A 19,549-nucleotide genomic window follows, 5' to 3' on the forward strand; every position below is an offset into this window, starting at 1 on the left:
CGGCCCACCGAGTCTGTGCCGAACATCAACCACCCATTTATACTAATCCTACACTAATCCCATATTCCTACCAAACATCCCCACCTGTCCCTATATTTCCCTACCACCTACCTATACTAGTGACAATTTATAATGGCCAATTTTACCTATCAACCTGCAAGTCTTTTGGCTTGTGGGAGGAAACCGGAGCACCCGGAGAAAACCCACGCAGACACAGGGAGAACTTGCAAACTCCACACAGGCAGTACCCGGAATCGAACCCAGGTCCCTGGAGCTGTGAGGCTGCGGTGCTAACCACTGCGCCGCCCATATAAGTTGTAAACTCACTTAACCCAGCTGCCACCTCGCTCTCCCTGTTGCCGCTGCATGACCTCCTTGACAGTTATCTCTCCTTCCTTTTGTCCTATCACACACCTTCCCTTTTCTTCTCCCCCCCTTTTACTTGCTTAAAACTTATTAGATTTCTAACCTTTGCCAGTTCTGGTGAAAGGTCACATCTGAAATGTTAACTCTGCTTCTCTTTCCACAGATGCTGCCAGACCTGCTGAGTATTTCCAGCACTTAGTGTTTTTATATTAGTGTAGGCCTGCTGGATTATTAGTTTAGTGACATTACCACTACATCACCATCTCTGCCTAGTTTAGTCAATGTAAATCAGTGACCCTTATTTATCCCCTGCGCGCCATAAACACGAATTGAGGAGAGAGAGAAAGGGAGGAGGTGGTTTTCCTTTAAAGTTAGCAAGTGTAAATATAGTTATGTTACCTGTAAGTTATCCCACTGGACTAAAAGGATGAGTAGGTGGTCCTGGAAAAATGGCTGTTTGAAGGACAGCTCAATAAAGTTCAGAATCTTCTTACTTTGATTACCCAATGCCATATATCACACAGATGTAATTATTCATTTTCCTCAGCTGGTATAAATTGTTTCCCATCTGACTTGCTTTCCCTTCCTTGAAGAAGCAGCCCACCTGTGATTAGTACATTTTCCAGATGGCTTGGTTTTTGCACAACACATGGTAGAGTTTTTGACAGTTTTGTAACCAGATTCCAGCGCAATCGGCTGAACTAGCGCAAAAGATTGGGGAATTTTAAACTCAAGTGAGTTACGCACAAATCCGTTTGCCTTGATGCTTTCCGTGATTTTTTTTTTACACTGGTTTAAGATTCAATTTGCCCGGATGTGGCCCCGTTCACAAAACTGGCCATGCCCCCAGGTTGAAACTGTGAGGATCCGCCAATAGTGCCGGTTCGGGAAGGCTTTTCAAATTGTGCTCATTTTCTTAGGTGCACAGGCGCTAGTAGGCACACTTTAGAAGATTTTTCATATCAAAAATATTTAATTTAATGAACTGACTGGTGTACACCAGTGAAACTATTAAGTGCTTCACTATAGTTTTGTCATTTTCAGTGGTTTTAAATCAGCCCATTCACAGGCGGAGGACTGGACACCCTAATTAAAAATCCTTATTCTTACTGATAAACCCATTTTTATCTATTAATAAAACTGCACCAGGTTACCACTCTTACAGACATCGAGGAAAACTTTTTAACGGGAAGAGGAAAAAATACATTCTATTACGTTGCTTGATTGAGCTGGTTCATGGCAGATTTTGTGTCAGTGATTATACAAATACATTTTAGCGGAAACTTAAACTGTAATCTAACCAGCGCAATTCCAGGTGCATTTTGGACGCAATTTCACGATTGAATCCAAAGTGGAAACTCTACACCTACATTATATATCAATAAGCGCATCTGTAACAGTATTTCAGAGAGTTTTAAATTAGAATGCATGCACTTCGACTGTCAGTAGTTGAAAGACTTCATTAGTGACACTGTTGAGGCTTTATAGTAATATAAAATTTCTAATCACAGGTTTACATATCTGAAGGAATCACAATCCATATTACTGCTGATTTTAAACTTACACAAATATATATTCAGGGTCAGGTACTTTACTTGCAGTATATTATATTGCAAAAATTATATACAGATACACTACTTTTAGTGCTTATGCGCTAGTTTTCCAGCTGTTAAAGCACATCTGGCATTGATAGAATTTAACTGTTCTCTTTGTTTTCCAAATGTAACAGAGCTTTCCAACTGCAATATTCTTTTTAAGAAGTATCAATACTATTGATGTATATGGACTTCAAAAGGACATGCTTAAATCTTTGATATGTTTATTGTATTTCTACTTCTGATAAAGCCAGACAAAACTGGCAATTGCTTATTAAGTTTGGTGCACAAACTTTATTGTTATGATCTATTTTCTTTTAAGTTGACCATTCCCCAGCTGAACTGTCAGGCAAGATGCTGTTGGTATGCTGCTTCACATCTGATCCCGGGCAATTGCTGAAAGCAACGTACACTGATCTGATCTACAATTCTATGCCCTTCATTTCTGCTCTATGCCTGCCATTGATGGCACAATCAAGATTGGGAATCCACCATGTAAGAACTGGAGGGGTAGATATGCATTTTACCACTGCAACATTATTTTATTATATTGTATTTACCTATTGCATTATGTTCAGACATGCAAAAATATTATTTCTTTGTTTAGCATCCTTTATAATAAAGTTCATAAACTATTTTTTAAATTGAAGAACATAAAGGACTCAGTGTAATTTATCACATAAATGGATTATCTGTCTGTAAGAAAGTATTTCAGATTCTTTAGAAAACAAATCAATTCTTGGGATGTGGCATTGTCAGCAAGACCAGTATTTATTGCCCATCCCTAGTTGCTTTTGAGAAGTGTTGGTGGGCTTACTTCTTGAACTGCTGCAATCTCTATGCTGAAAGTACTCCCAAAATTGTATTAGGTCGGAATTTGACCCAGTAATGATAAAGGAATAGATATCCAGCCTGTGACCTGCTCCAATCGCCAGACGATTTGTGTGGTTGAATCAATTGAGTTTCTGGTCAATCGTGACCCCCAGGATGCTGCTGGTGGGGGAACTTGAATGCCAAAGAAGTTATCAACTCAGAAAGCACAGGCTAGAGTAAAGAAAACTGCTGCAACAAAGTAGGGGGGAGAAAACATTTCTCCATGTACCTTATTTTTTCACTCCCTATTTTTTCTCCAATTCCAGTCCCCCTTTACCACAAATTAACTTTTGAACATCAACTCAATATTTTACTTAGAGCAATTGCAACCATTCTTTTGCACTTGAGCAGCAGCTGCAACCCACTTGTAATTGGTGTTAAAGTCAAATCTTTGTTTAATCCTATCTTTTCTCCAAATGTGCATATGGCAGGAGTGATGATAAAAGTTAATTGCAAGACATTTAGGGCTCGTACAATTATCTCTGGTTCAATCAAAAACTCCTCCTCTAATAAAAGCTGGGTTAGACCTTCAATTTGTCACCTCGGTATCAAACTGGTATTGCAGATTCACTGTTAATTATAAACCATCGTATTTAACTTTCCATTGATTTTAATGCAACTGAAAATCATGTTCTATACCTTGACACTGATCCACAAAGCCAGTTTTACGGTTGGGTGGCGAGTTGAAATTCTACTCCACGATCTCAAGCAAATTTCAAGCAATGCAAAACCCAAAGGAGATCACTTCGACAGTACCAGGATCTTGTGTGGTTTACCACCTTCATTTTATGAGATTCACAATAACTGCTCAACCATTACTAATTGAATTGCTTTCCTGGCAACCTCTTTCACCTCCAGTTCTCTCTCACACTGAAATTCTTTCTTGCCCTTCTCTCTAATTAATTGGTCAAGTTACCTCTGAACTTTTCTTTCTTGTTCATGCTTCCAAATCTGTCATTGTACACATGTCCTCCCTACAACTTCAGTGTTGAACTCAATACTCGTTGCATATTTTCTTGGTCTTGCATATTATTTTCCTAGATCTCAAAACCATGGAACTCCTTGGCACTTCAAATCTTTGCTTTCTTTTACAATCCTGAAATTGTAAAACCCAAGCTTGTGATCATGTAATAACTACTTTCTGATTAACCTCGTCTTCTCTTTTACTGTTTTCAACTATGGAGATAACCTTCTGCCAAGAACAGTAACCTTTTCACTTGGGTTTCTCAAAAATATTTTTCATTCAATTTTCAGTAAGTCTGCTTAGGTCACTTCTTATAACACTCCTAGAAAACTTCAATAATGGAGAGTATTCTGAAGCAATGACAAACATAGGAATTGCTAGGCAAAAAAAGATCAAGGTCCATCTTGCCTGTCTTCTACCATCCTGGGAGTTGCATGATACAATGATAATGGAGTTGTTCACTAAATCATAGCAATCAATCTCTATCAATTAGTCTACAGCAGAACCAGAAATTTCATGAAGAAAACCCCAGTGGTAGAGCGCTTTGGTCCAAAGTCTCCTGTTTCTCCCAAGCATGCTATACTTACTACATGTCTCAAATTACTAATATACCTGCATCCCAAAATGTTATTTTGAGAAAGAAATCTATTTAATTTGCATTTAAATGAACCAATCCCAACTGCTTCCACAAGCATAAGCTGTGTTGTCTGGTTCTACTGTTGTGGACAAAGTGAAATAGATGGTCACTACCTATGTTATCGAGTTGCTTTAGAATCCCACCACTTGGAGAAATATGGAATCTTTCGAGGGAGCCAGCTTTATGGGAGGGAGATTATACCTAATCTTCTCGAGTTCTAAGAAGGTAGCAAACCTTTTAGATAGGAGGAAATTAGTGGATGTTGTCTCTTTGGAAAAGAAGCAATTTTATACAATGTAACACAGGAGGTAGGTCCACAATGATGGAAGTTTTGATATGTGATGAGCTTTTGAAATTTACTGGAAAATGGCTAAAGCAGAGGAAACAAAGGATGGCTAGATTAGCAAGGAAGGTGGTAACCAGTGTTTAGCTGCTGTTGTTTATAAATTATATAAATGACTAGGAATTGAGCACAACAATAAAATTCTCAAAGTTTACAAATTATTCTAGGAACACGCTGAAAAACTGCAGAAAAATCTGGATAGATTAGGCAGCTGGGCTGAACAGTGATGGCATTTTATGTGGACAAATGCAAAGTCATAAGATTGGTAATATAAGCTTAATAGACATGTTATCAGGAGATGTGTTGTCAGAAGATTGGTGGGGCCTATTGGAGACAAAAATTGAGATTAATTGGTAGAGGCAGGAGGCTTGGTACGAAAGGAATATTTTTCATTGATTTTTTTATCAAGGAAGAGGACGTTGCCAAAACTACAGTGAATGAAAGATTGTCGGGATACTGGATGAGATAAAAAATAAAAAGAGGTCTTAGAAAGGTTGGCAGTACATCAAATGGATAAGTCACCTGGCCCAGATGGGATGCATCCTAGATTGCTTAGGGAAATAAGGACAGAAATTATGGAGGTACTGGCCACAATCTTTCAATTCTTCTTAGATACAGGGATGGTGCTCTTGTTCAAAAAGGGGAAGGGGGGGGGGGGGGGGGGGAAGAAATAAACCTGGCAATTACAGGCCAGTCAGTTTAATGTCAGTGGTGGGGAAGCTGTTAGAAACAATAATCCAGGAGAAAATTAACAGTCACTTGAACAAGGATGCACTCATCGCCAGCACAGATTCTTTTTATTTGGTCTTGGGACGTGAGCATCCCTGACAAGGCCAGCATTTATTACCTATCCTAAATTGCCCATGAGCAGGTGATGGTGAGCCACCTTCTTGAACTGCTGTAGTCCACGTTAAGGGCAAATTCTGTTTGACTAACTTGATTAATTTTGTGATGAGGTAACAGAGAATGAGTGAGAGCAGTGCAGTTAACGTGTATATGGACTTTCAAAGGACATTTGAAAAGTACCACATATTTGGCTTGTTAGCATAATTGAAGTCATGGGATAAAACAGGCAACACGGAAACAAAAATAGCTAAAGGATAGAACACAGTTTTGGTGAATGGCTGAATGGAGATATTGAGTTCCCCAAACAAAAACAAGAAATGCTGGATTCACTCAGCAGGTCTGGCAGCATCTGTGGAAAGAGAAGCAGAGTTAACGTTTCGGGTCAGTGACCCTTCTTCGGAACTGACAAATATTAGAAAAGTCACAGATTATAAACAAGTGAGGTGGGGGTTGGGCAAGAGATAACAAAGGAGAAGGTGCAGATTGGACCAGGCCACATAGCTGACCAAAAGGTCACGGAGCAAAGGCAAACAATGTGTTAATGGTGTGTTGAAAGACAAAGCATTAGTACAGATTAGGTGTGAATATACTGAATATTGAACATCAGCAAGTGCAAACCTGAAGAAAAACAACCTGAAAAAAACAGTGGGTGAGCAAACTGAACAAACTAAGATGAACTGAAATAAATACAAAAAAAGATTGTAAAAAGGAATGCCAAAAAAAAAAAAGAAAAAATAACTAAAAATGACTAAAAATGAAAGTAAAGTGGGGGGCTGTCATGCTCTGAAATTATTGAACTCAATGTTCAGACCGGCAGGCTGTAGTGTGCCTAATCGGTAGATGAGATGCTGTTCCTCGAGCTTGCGTTGATGTTCACTGGAACACTGCAGCAATCCCAGGACAGAGATGTGAGCATGAGAGCAGGGGGGAGTGTTGAAATGGCAAGCAACCGGAAGCTCAGGGTCCTGCTTGCGGACTGAGCGGAGATGTTCTGCAAAGCGGTCACCCAGTCTGCGCTTGGTCTCCCCAATGTAGAGGAGACCACACTGTGAGCAGCGAATACAGTATACTACATTGAAAGAAGTACAAGTAAATCGCTGCTTCACCTGAAAGGAGTGTTTGGGGCCTGGGATAGTGAGGAGAGAGGAGGTAAAGGGACAGGTATTACACCTCCTGCGATTGCAAGGGAAGGTGCCCTGGGACGGGGACGAGGTGGTGGGGGTAATGGAGGAGTGGACCAGGGTGTCGCGGAGGGAACGATCCCTTCGGAATGCTGACAGGGGAAGGGAGGGGAAGATGCGACTGGTAGTGGCATCACGCTGGAGGTGGCGAAAATGGCGGAGGATGATCCTTTGGATATGGAGGCTGGTGGGATGAAAAGTGAGGACAAGGGGAACCCTGTCACGGTTCTGGGAGGGAGGGGAAGGGGTGAGGGTAGAGGTGCGGGGAATGGGTCGGACACGGTTGAGGGCCCTGTCAACCACAGTGGGGGGAAATCCTCGGTTGAGGAAAAAGGAGGTCATATCAGAAGCACCGTCATGGAAGGTAGCATCATCAGAGCAGATGCGTCGGAGACGGAGAAACTGGGAGAATGGAATGGAGTCCTTACAGGAGGTAGGGTGTGAAGAAGTGTAGTCGAGGTAGCTGTGGGAGTCAGTGGGCTTATAATGGATATTGGTAGACAACCTATCCCCAGAGATGGAGACAGAGAAGTCGAGGAAGGGAAGGGAAGTGTCAGAGATGGACCATGTAAAGGTGAGAGAAGGGTGGAAATTGGAAGCAAAGTTGATAAAGTTTTCTAGTTCGGGGCGGGAGCAGGAAACGGCACCGATACAGTCATCAATGTACCGGAAAAAGAGTTGGGGGAGGGGGCCTGAGTAGGACTGGAACAAAGAATGCTCGACATATCCCACAAAAAGACAGGCATAACTAGGACCCATGCGGGTACCCATAGCGACACCTTTTACTTGAAGGAAATGCATGGAGTTGAAGGAGAAGTTGTTCAATGTGAGAACAAGTTCAGCCAGGCGGAGGAGGGTGTTGGTGGATGGGGACTGGTTGGGCCTCTGTTCCAGGAAGAAGCGGAGAGCCCTCAAACCATCCTGGTGGGGGATGGAGGTGTAGAGCGATTGGACGTCCATAGTGAAGAGGAGGCGGTTGGGACCAGGAAACTGGAAATTGTCAAAATGACGTAGGGCGTCAGAAGAGTCACGGATGTAGGTGGGAAGAGACTGGACCAGCGGAGAAAAGATAGAGTCTAGATAGGAAGAAATAAGTTCAGTTGGGCAGGAGCAGGCTGACACAATGGGTCTGCCAGGACCCTTTGCCTTTGCTCCGTGACCTTTTGGTCAGCTATGTGGCCTGGTCCAATCTGCACCTTCTCCTTTGTTATCTCTTTCCCAACCCCCACCTCACTTGTTTATAATCTGTGACTTTTCTAATATTTGTCAGTTCCGAAGAAGGGTCACTGACCCGAAACGTTAACTCTGCTTCTCTTTCCACAGATGCTGCCAGACCTGCTGAGTGAATCCAGCATTTCTTGTTTTTGTTTCAGATTTCCAGCATCCGCAGTATTTTGCTTTTATTTGAGTTCCCCAAAGTTCAGCATTAGGACTACTGTCTTTGATTCACATTAATGACTTAGATCTGGGGCTACAGGGCACAATTTTGACATTTGCCGATGACACACAACTTGGACGTGTAGTAAACAGTGAGAAAGATATTAATAAACTTCAAGAGTATATAAACAAGCTGGTGGAATGAGTGAAGATATGGCAGATGAAATTCAAAGCAGCAAAGTGTGAGGTGATATTTTGGTAGGAAGAATGAGGAGAGACAATACAAATTAAATTGTACAATTTTAAAGGGGGTGCAAGAACCGGGAAACGCTAGGTGTTTGTACACAAATTGTTAAAGGTTAACAAAGCAGTAAAGCAATCATATGGAATCCTGGGCTTTCTAAACAGGGAGCACAGAGTACAAAAGCTAGCAAGTTATGTTAAATGGATCTAAAGCAATAGATCATCCCCAGCTGGAGTATTGTATCCAGTTCTGGTTACCACACTTTAGGAGGCACTGGACAGAACATAAGAGTCTAGGACTAGGTAGCATAGTCTAAAACATTAGACCCAGACATTTCAGGAGTGAAATTGGGAAACACTTCTTCACACAAACGGTGGTAAGAGTTGGGACACAAACAAGAAATGCTGGAAATACTCAGCAGGTCTGGCAGCATCTGTGGAGAGAGAAGCAGAGTTAACATTTCAGGTCAGTGACCCTTCATCAGAATTAAGGGTCACTGACCTGAAACTTTAACTCTGCTTCTCTCTCCACAGATCTGCTAAGTATTTTCAGCATTTCTTGTTTGTGTTTCAGATTTCCAGCATCTGCAGTATTTTGCTTTTATTTTAGGTTAGAGTTGGGAACTCTCTTCCGCAAACAGCAATTGATGCTTGATCAATTGCTCATTTTAAATCTGAAATTGAAAGATTTCCGTTAACTGGGATAGGGGGAAAAGGTAGGTATATGGAGTTACGTCACAGATCAGCGAGGATCTAATTGAATGGCAGAACAGGCTCAAGGGGCTAAATAATCTACTCCTGTTCATATTGGTAAGATGTACCACAACGGTTTTTTTCTGGTTTTGCACATTTCTATATACACCATTTTCTTTCCCGGTATGGTCATTGTACTTTCTTTTTTGAAAAGAGCATAGCCGTTGCTGCTTCTACTGTCAAAGATCAAAACTTTAACTGTCTTTTTTGGCAATCCCTTTTTAATAGTTCATGATTAACTTTGCTGTATGAAGGGAACACAGCTGTATCAAGTTAAATATTACTCTGATTGATCAAACCACATTATTATACAGAGTTCAAGGGAATGATAAGTGAAATTGAACAATGCGTTTTCTTGAAAACTACAAGAAAATTCATACACTGAAGCAATCAGCTACCATTTTCATATGCAGAATGAGTTTGAGCAATCAGAAGATGCATTTAAAAAACCAACATCTGATCCCACACTACTTTTACTGTGTTCTGATTATACAGTTCAATTCAACTGCTGGAAGAACTGCTTGAATGCCAAGAGGTTCAGCTGCACTCCAGATTCAGAAACGTTTGCTACATTGTTAGTGTGCCATATAGTTTCTGCAAGGAGGTGCAGTTCACTGAAACTGGGCTACTGTTGCATAAATGTTTTAGAAGTGGGGATAAATTATTATTGAATGTCACTCCCTCTTTGATGGCTACATAATGTCAAGAGATGTATTTACATACCAACTTTACCACCGCAGCAATGAGTTTGGCATGCACACAGAAATTGATGCTGACATTACTACATTAAAGGCACAATATAAGTGCAAGTTGTGGTTGAGGAGGAATGGCCAAGTGGACTTGTCTAGCTTGAAACCCAAGATATTCTGTTTTAAAGTGCATCACATTGGAGCTGTGGAAATGAAATTCCCAGATCCTGATGGAAATATGGCTTTCCACATTTCAAATTCAAAAGTTCAGAGTAGCACCAAGGCATATTTGGCAGAACAGATCATGTAATTTAGTCCAAAAGTTATGACTGTGCCAGTAGATATGACTTCAATGATCAACAGATGAATACATTTTTTCTTGTTAAGAAATTAAAAGGTGTTTAGAGATAGAATACCACCAACAAATGGTCATCATTTGATTATGTGCTGGTCCATTCCAAAATAATCAGGACTGTTACAGCGTGGCAATATTGCTTCTTCCCCATATAAGATGTAGCACATATTTTCTCCATCTTATTATTGCCACCCTTACCAAGTCCTGTTCACCCATTACCCCATGCATGCTGACTTACATTGGCACTTGGCCTGGCAATGATTTTATTTTAAAATTCTCATCCTTGCTTTCAAATCCCTCCATAGCCTCCTCCCATTCTCCATCGCTGTAACCTCCACCAGCCCCAAAACTTTCCAGGATCTCCAATTCTGGCTTCTTATGCATCCAGGTTTTCATCGCTCCACCAGTGGCAGCCGTGCCTCCAGCTGTCTAGGCATAAGCTCTGCAATTCCATCCTTGAGCCTCTCCACCATCTCCTCCCTTTAATAAGGCGCTCCTTGAAACCTTTCTCTTTGACTAACCTTTAGCTCACCTGTCCGAATATCATGTTACTCAGTGTCAAATTTTGATTGATAACATTTCTGTGAAGCACGTTACTACATTAAAGGCACGATAAGTGCAAGTTGTGGTTGAGGATGAATGGCCAAGTGAACCTTGTCTAGCTTCAAACCCAAGATATTCTGTCACCATTTTCAATCCTGATTTTACTTGAAAGGCTTGTACACTCTTAAAAACCCTTTTCCTGTCATTCCTGAAAAACAAAGTTACATAACTTATTAAAACTGTAACTGAAGATTCTAGTCTCTGACAATCAATACTGCTGCCCCTGTCTACACCCCACCTTGCCAAATTCCACTTACACAAAGATTCAAAGCAGGGGAGCAGCGTTCACTAATTTCAGGAATTGGTAGGCTGTCAAAATGAAATTAGCTGTTAGCAAGGGTAGAGTGGCATTTTCTACCTTATTAGAGTATGAAAGATCAAATTTCACTAAAAACTATTTTGTTCAGTCATGTATTTCAGGTCACCTACACCAGTTGGTTTGTAATTGTCCTGGTCTCACTCGCACTGATCAGTGTGCCTTCAGCAAAATAGGAGAAATGAACATAGGCACGTATGAGAAATGTACAGGGAGCACAAAATCTAGTCTACACAAGTCTTTTTGTTGTAGCCTTTGGGTCACGGTTTCATTCAACTAGATATTCGGCAGTAAAGGTGCTCTCCAGTTTGTAGGGGATGTGGGGTCCACTTATGAGCATGACTAATGCCCTGAACCTGAGAATAGCTAGTGCAGATTCAAAGTTTGTAACACTTGATCTCTGTGTAATGTATAACGTGGATAAATGTGAGGTTATCCACTTTGGTTGTAAAAGTACAAAGGCAGATTATCTGAATGGTGATAGTTTGGGAAAGGGGGAGGTGCAAAGAGACCTGGGTGTCCTTGTACCCCAGATGCTGAAAGCAAGCATTCAGATGCAGCAAGCAGTTAGGAAGGCGAGTGTTATGTTGGCCTTCATTGCAAGACAATTTGAGTACAGGAGCAAGGATGTCTTGCTGCAGTTATACAGGGCCTTGGTGAGACTACATCTGGAGTATTGTGTGCAGTTTTCGTCTCCTTATCTGAGGAAGGATGTTCTTGCCATGGAGGGAGTGCAAAGAAGATTTACTAGGCTGATTCCTGGGATGGCAGGATTGACATATGAGGAGAGATTAGGTCCACTAGGCCTATATTCACTAGAGTTTAGAAGAATGAGAGGGGATCTCATAGAAACCTATAAAATTCTAACAGGACTAGACAGGCTAGATGCAGGGTGGATGTTCTTGCTGGCTGGGGAATCCAGAACCGGGGGTCACAGTCTCAGGATACGGGGTATGCCATTTAGAATTGAGATGAGGAGAAATTTCTTCACTCAGAGGGTAGTGAACCTGTGGAATTCTCTACCGCAGAAGGCAGTGGAGGCCAAGTCATCAAATATATTCAAGAAGGAGATATATTTCTTAATGCCAAAGGGATCAAGGGATATGGGGAGAAAGCGGGAACAGGGTACTGAATTAGACGATCAGCCATGATCTTTTTTGTATGGCAGAGCAGGCCCAATGGGCCGAATGGCCTACTCCTATTTTCTACGTTTGTGTGTGTGCACATTCCTGTTCTACAATGCCTTGGGCGTAGGTTACAACTGCAATCTATATTATTTGGCAAATATGAATATAGTTAAGGATAGTTAAATAAGTTGTATTAGGCAAAATTATTACGCTAATCAGTAATTTCACACAAGTTTCTAAAATGTTACAGATGTATTTAATGGAGAATGTTATTCCAGCACACCATTCTACTTTCCTAAACTGAAAATGTTACAGAAAATCTTATACTAAAACCTTTACAGTTCTGTGAAAAATCAGATCTAACATAGCAGCATCTTAAGAGTTCCCATTAGAAAAGAATTAAAGGAGTTAATGTATTCAGAGATGGGCAGCTGTGATAAGTAAGTGAATGGCAGTCTGCAATTTTAACTCTAAGGTGTATGCAGGAAGCAAGAATGTATTGTATTTAATGTTTACACATTTGACTCTTTCAGGTCTGTGTGTGGAACACTGCAGTTGAAACCCCAGTGAACATTAAATAACTCTCAGGAAATCCAACAAATCTTAAACTGAATAATATTAATTTTTTGACATATGTAGTATCTAAAAGACACAGTAAAAGGACCCAACTGTAAAGCATAAACATTGATCAAGTTAACTGAAAAGTGATTACATTGTACGATTTAATGTAATTACAATTTATTAGATAACGTTTCTTTTCGAATTTAAAACATTTTATTTATCTGGACTATGTTTCAGAACATTTAGCAGGCAACCGCAAGAATTAATAGCATGTTGCAAACTGTATTGAGATGTATTTACTTTTGTAAAAGTGTTACGTGGCACAACAGATGGTCACTGGAATGAAGACAGAGATCTTGTGAATTTTATCTACCAGGAACACAGAAAGGCAATGGGCAATAAGAGCAAAATACTGCGGATGCTGGAGCTCTGAAATGAGAACAGAAAGTGCCGCAAATACTCAGAAGGTCTGGCAGCACCTGTGGAGACAGTAACATAACAGAGCTAATGTTTCAGGTCTGCGACCCTTCATCAGAATGGGCAAGCCAAATTTGCCACACCCGATGCAAGCGCCATCAACCCTGGTTCAAGTTAAATGCTGGAGACAAGAGGGCAGAACGCATTACAGCACCACCTTTAGCTCTATGAAGAGGTAGGATGGATACATGTTCAGTTTTTCTACATGATACAATGCCTGACCTCAGTTGCATTCCCTTGGGCAATTCGAAGCCTTCTGTTGATGGAGAATTGAGAGTTTAACTCATCCAGAGAATGGGAAGAGAGCAGGATTCACAATTTCGTATATGAATTCCAAAATAAAAAGGGTTCTTCAACTTTTGAGTTTATAGAATGGGCAGCAAGGTGCTCTAGAAGAGAATGAAACTGGGAGACCAATTGCAGTGTTAACCTTTCTCACCAGTAATTTTGGAACTCTCGCACAACTGCTCCAGCCACAACACATGGGATGTTGTAACATGTTCCTATCTGTGTGGCTGGCAACTTACAAGCCCTTCACGTTTGTTGAAGAAGTTCAGATACAAAAGTTCCAGAACCATCTTGTATTACATGAAACTACAGCAGAGTAAAACAGCTATCAACTATTATACTAATCTTCTTAGTCTAGAGACACAATATTGTACAACAGCCTTCTTACCAGTTAGATTTCAAGAGCACCACTAAAAAACTTGCCAACCACAGGCATATGGTCAGCAACAAGTTAGGAATAAATTCAAAACTGTGTTAAAAAAAAAAAGTCTGAGGGTATATCAAAGAATGTTAAGAACAAATAAAGAACAATCTTCATTAATTATTTTAATTTTCCCATTCTCTCAACAGAATAACAGTACATTACAATGTTCAGATAATATAAGTGACTACACTTTGAAAGTACTTAATTGACTGTAACACACAATAGGAAATCCAGAGGTTGTGAAAGGTACTAAATAAATGGAAATCTATCTTTCTTACATATATCAATGAAATGAAAGCAATAAATACACTTATTGAGCATTTTTTGATTTATTTTATTTTCCATGTTGCAATATTTTTCTAGCTACAACTGCCTAATTGCACAGACTCTAATTCAGTTACATTGATTCAAAATGATGATAGTGACCCCTAGTTCTATATTATCCCACAAGGGGAAACATCCTTTCCATATCCATGCTGTTATGACCCTCAGGATCTTACATGTTTCAATCAAGTTGCCTCTTACTCTTCGAAACTCCAGCGGATACAAGCCTTGCCTGTCCAACCTTTCCTCATAAGACAACTCGCCCATTCCAGGTATTAGTCCAGTAAACCTTCTCTGAACTGCTTCCAACGCATTTACATCCTTCTTTCAATACTGTACACAGTAATCCAGATGTGGTCTCACCAATTGTTCTGTATAACTGAAGCATAACTTCCCTACTTTTGTACTTGATTCCCCTTGCAATAAACAATAACATTCTATTAAGCTTTCCTAATTACTTGCTGAACCTACATACTAATCTTTTGTGATTCATGCACTAAGACACCCAGATCCCTCTGTATCCTCTCACCATTTAGATAATATGCTTTTTTATTCTTCCTGCCAAAATGAACAATTTCACATTTTCCCACATTATACTCCATTTGCCAGATCTTTGCCCACTCACTTCACCTATCTATATCCCTTTGTAGCCTCCTTGTGTCCATTTCACAACTTACTTTCTACCTATCTTTGTGTCATCAGCAAATTTATCAACCAGACCTTCGGTTCCTTCATCCAAGTCATTTCTATAAATTGTAAAAAGTTGAGGCCCCAGCACAGATCCCTGTGGCACACCATTCATTACATCATGCCAACCAGAAAATAATCCATTTATGCCTACTCTATGTTTCCTGTCAGCTAGCCAATCTTCTATCCATGCCAATATGTTACCCTCTACACCATGAGTTTCTATTTTCCGCAATAACTTTTGATGTGGTACCTTATCAAATGCCTTCTGGAAATCTAAGTACAGTACATCCACCAGTTCCCCTTTATCCATAGTACACATTACTTCTTCAAAGAACTCCAATAAATTGGTTAAACATGATTTCCCCATCACAAAACCATGTTGACTCTGCCTGATTACCTTTAATTTTTTTTTTTTAAGTGCCCTGCTATGACGCCTTTAATAATAGCTTCTAACATTTTCGCTAAAACAGATGTTATCTAACTGGCCTGTAGTTTCTTGTTTTCTGTCTCCCCCCCCTTTTGAATAAACGATTTACATTTGGCCCCTCAAGCCTGTTACACCATTCAATAAGATGATTATGGCTCATTTGATTGTGGCCTTAACTCCACTTACCTGCCGCCGCACTCCCCCAACAACCCTTGACTCCCTGGTGGATCAATTTTTTCTTCTTTGTCTATTTTTATATTAATGTTCAACATAAATTAAACTGAAAACAGTTAAGAGTTGTTGTATTATAAGTAGTAAAAGCAAGGATTTACAGTTCTACCCAGGAGACAATTCAGGACATGCCTCCTATAAAATTATCTATTTTAATTATACAATTTTTGTTTAGCAAGTATGGAATGCAATTACTAAGGATACACTGTTTAACGATTAGAGAGCTGGCAAAAAGACAAAATGTTTTTTCTCTTTACAGCATATTTACATAAATTGGCATTAACAATCAGTCAACAGATAGTTGCACAGTGAACAATAGACTTAACTTGCATTTTCTAAAGGATTTGAAAACATTGTTTCTCTCACCAAAGTTCCAAAATCGGATAGGACATCCAGACGTTTTGGGAAGGGAACTCGCTTTTTCACTATACTACAATTTGAAATTTATTTAGAGCCTGCAGTGGTGATTGCTACTTATGACAGCAAATGTGTTGTTAGGTTCTCTTGGTGAATAAGTGCTTTGATAGGTTATGCCAAGACCTGGCTCTGAACAGTCAACTGTCAGACTGGAGGATGGTAGACAGTGGTGATCTCCAAGGGTCAGTGGTGATCTCCAAAGCGCTGCTTTTTTGATATATACAAATGATTTGGATCTTGGAAGACAGGATAGAATCTCAAAATTTGCCAATGACACCAAACTCGGAGGTGTGGCAAACAGTGAGGATGACACACCTGCAGTAGGACATAAATAAGCTAGCAGAACGGGCAGAGCGGTGGCAGATGGAATATAATACTGACAAGTGTGAGGTGATGCATTTTTGCAGCAGGAATAGGGAGAGGCAATATATACTTAATGGCACAATTCTAAAGAGTGTGCAGGAACAGAGGGACCTCTGGGTGCATGTGCAACGATCCTCGAAGGTAGCAAGACATACTGAGAGAGTGGTTCATAAAGCATATGGGATCTTGGGCTTCATAAATCAAGGCAATGAGTACAAAAGCAGCAAAGTTATGCTGAACCTTTATAAAGCTCTGGTTAGGCCCCAACTGGAGTAGTGCATCCAGTTCTGGTCACCACACTTTAGGAAGGGTGCAGAGGAGATTTATCAGAATGATTCTAGGGCTGGGGGATTTTAGTTACAAGGTTAGGTTGGAAAAATTGGGGTTGTTCTCCTTTGAACAAAGGAGATTGAGGGGAGATTTAATACAAGTGTACAAGATTAGGACAGGTTTAGATGGGTTAGACAAGGAAAAACTGTTCCCATTAACTGATGGTACAAGGACTAGGGGACAGAGATTGAAGATTTTGGGCAAGAGATGCAGGGGGAATGTGAGAAAGAACTTTTTTACGCAGTAATGACCTGGAACTCGCTACCCACAAGGATGGTGGAAGCAGAAAAAAATCAATGACTTCAAAAGGAAATTGGATGGGCACTTGAAGCAAATAGACTTGCAGGGCTACAGGGATTGAGTGGGGGAGTGGGACTGACTGAATAGCTCTGCGGAGAACCAGCACAGACTCAATGGGCCGTAAATGACTATCATGTAAAAATTCAGTTAATAAGTTGTTAGCTAGCAATATTTTTTTCAAACGTTCTACTGTAGCGTGAAAGACTCCAACTACCTTGCTATTCTGCCAGGAGAGGTAGTTGTAGGTCTGGCAGCAACTGTGGAGAGAGAGTTAAGATTTCAGGTGGATGACCATGCACCAGAACAAAGGTTCACCGACCAGCATGGTGATCCACCTAAAATCTTAACTCTCTCTCCACAGTTGCTGCCAGACCTGTGTATTTCCAGCATTTTTTGTGTTTATTTCAGATCCCCACCATCCACAGTATTTTGCTCATGTTGGAGAGGTATTTGTACATTGCAGCACCTGCAGCTCAAGCCCAGGTCCCGGGTGGCACAGACACTTGCTGCCCAATCTTACCCATCACATGGAGCCCCCTTTGCTCCCCAACCCCCAGCAACAGGAAAGGCTGGCATGCTGTCCTCAAACGCAAATGGCGTGGGGCCTGAAAGTTAAATTGTGCATTCCCACATACACAAATAACCCTCTGGTGACTTTTGGTAGCCCATGTGGAATGTACGTTTTAGACAGGTTCTGCAGACGAGACCAAAAGGCGACAGAGAGATACTTTAGTTCAGCAGTTCAGGAGAATTTATTAAGCATTACCATATAACAAAACTTAAACCAGGCAATAATTTAACTGGTCACAAATCAGTCTTTACTTCCCATGCGAGCCAAGGGCACTGTCCATGCTATCGTCTTCTTCTCGCATGCTTTGGCGTGGTTCCTTCTCTGCTGTGCTGTGCACTGGAGCCTTTCAAACACTCCTTTAATCTGCTTTTCGTGTCCTGGTTAAGCCCATGTGACATATCGGTACCATAAGGATGGACGCATAATAATCCGCACTTCAGAAGGCTTACGGAGTCTCTCTCTTGATCTTCCTGTTGCTTTAAACTAACTATTTCTTGTTCTTTCTGTTGTAATTGTTTGTTTAGGTTCAATTTTTTATTGTTTCTGCCTAAAGACCTCATCATCTTTCTGAGCACAATAATATGCTCTGTAGGCGAAAAGATTTCTCTTTGAATGGACGCACGATAGCATCAGTGATGTGGAATGTGGCCAGCACATCTTTCCTTATATGGTCTCTCTTGCAGACAACCTGATCAGCTTAAACCTTTCTTTGGTAACAAGGCTTCAAACAGAATACTTCATTAACTGTAAACCGAGTTATGCTAATACCCTGCCCTGAGTTCCTATTACAAAGACATGTTAAAAGGAACAGATACATAGTGGTCTTGATTGCTACCAAAAATAAAGTACAATGCTCACAAAATTAAAGGCTGATTACAATCATAGAGTCATAGAATGTTTAAGGCACAGAAAGAGGCCACTTGGCCATCATGTCTGTGCCGGTCGGAAAACGATCCACTGATTCTAATCCCACCTTCCAGCATTTGGTCCAAGCCCTGCAGCTTATGGCACTTGAGGTGCATATCCAGACTCCTTTTGAATGAGTTGAGGGTCTCTGCCTCAACTACCCTTTCAGGCAGTGAGTTCCAGACCATCACCACCCTCTGGGTGAAAAAGTTTTTCCTCATCTCCCCTCTAATTTTTCTACCAATCACTTTAAATCAATGCCCCCTCGTCACTGACCTCTCTGCTAAGGTGAATAGACCCTTCACCTCAACTCTATCCAGGCCCCTCAAAATTTTGTACACTTCAATCAGATCTCCCCTCAGCCTTCTCTGTTCCAAGTAAAACAACCCCAGCGTATCCAATCTTTCCTCATAGCTGCATTTTCCCAGTCCTGGCAACATCCTCATAAATCTCCTCTGTACCCTCTCTAGTGCAATTACATTCTTTCTGTAATGAGGTGACTAGAACTGCACACAGTACTCAAGTTGTGGCCTAACCAATGAGTTATACAGTTTCAGCACAACTTCCCTGCTCTTGTATTCTATACCTCGGCTAATAAAGGAAAGGTTTCCATATGCCTTCTTAACCACCTTATCGACGTGTCCTGCTACCTTCAGGGATCTGTGGACATTCACTCCAAGGTCCCTTACTTCCTCTACACCTCTCAGTATTTTCCCATTTATCGTGTATTCCTTTGCCTTGTCTGACTTCCCCAAATACATCACCTCAAACTTCTCCAAGTTGAATTCCATTTACCACTTTTCTGCCCATCTGACCAGACCATCAATATCTTCCTGCAGCCTACAGCTATCCTCCTCGCTATCTACCACATGGCCAACCTTTGCGTTGTCTGCAAACTTCTTGATCATGCCCCCTACATTTATGTTAAAATCGCGCAGTGGTTAGCACCGCAGCCCCACAGCTCCAGCGACC

General features: G+C 40.9%; 1 long non-coding RNA gene across 2 annotated transcripts in view; it reads right to left on the minus strand.

The window, feature by feature from the left end:
- The window catches only part of LOC137369759 (uncharacterized), a 64,134-nt gene that overhangs the window by 41,953 nt on the left and 2,632 nt on the right, over positions 1-19,549 (minus strand). The gene's annotated exons all lie outside the window — the stretch shown is intronic.

The sequence above is a fragment of the Heterodontus francisci genome, chromosome 5 (assembly GCF_036365525.1).
Source record: "Heterodontus francisci isolate sHetFra1 chromosome 5, sHetFra1.hap1, whole genome shotgun sequence".
In the NCBI taxonomy this organism is placed as follows: domain Eukaryota; kingdom Metazoa; phylum Chordata; class Chondrichthyes; order Heterodontiformes; family Heterodontidae; genus Heterodontus; species Heterodontus francisci.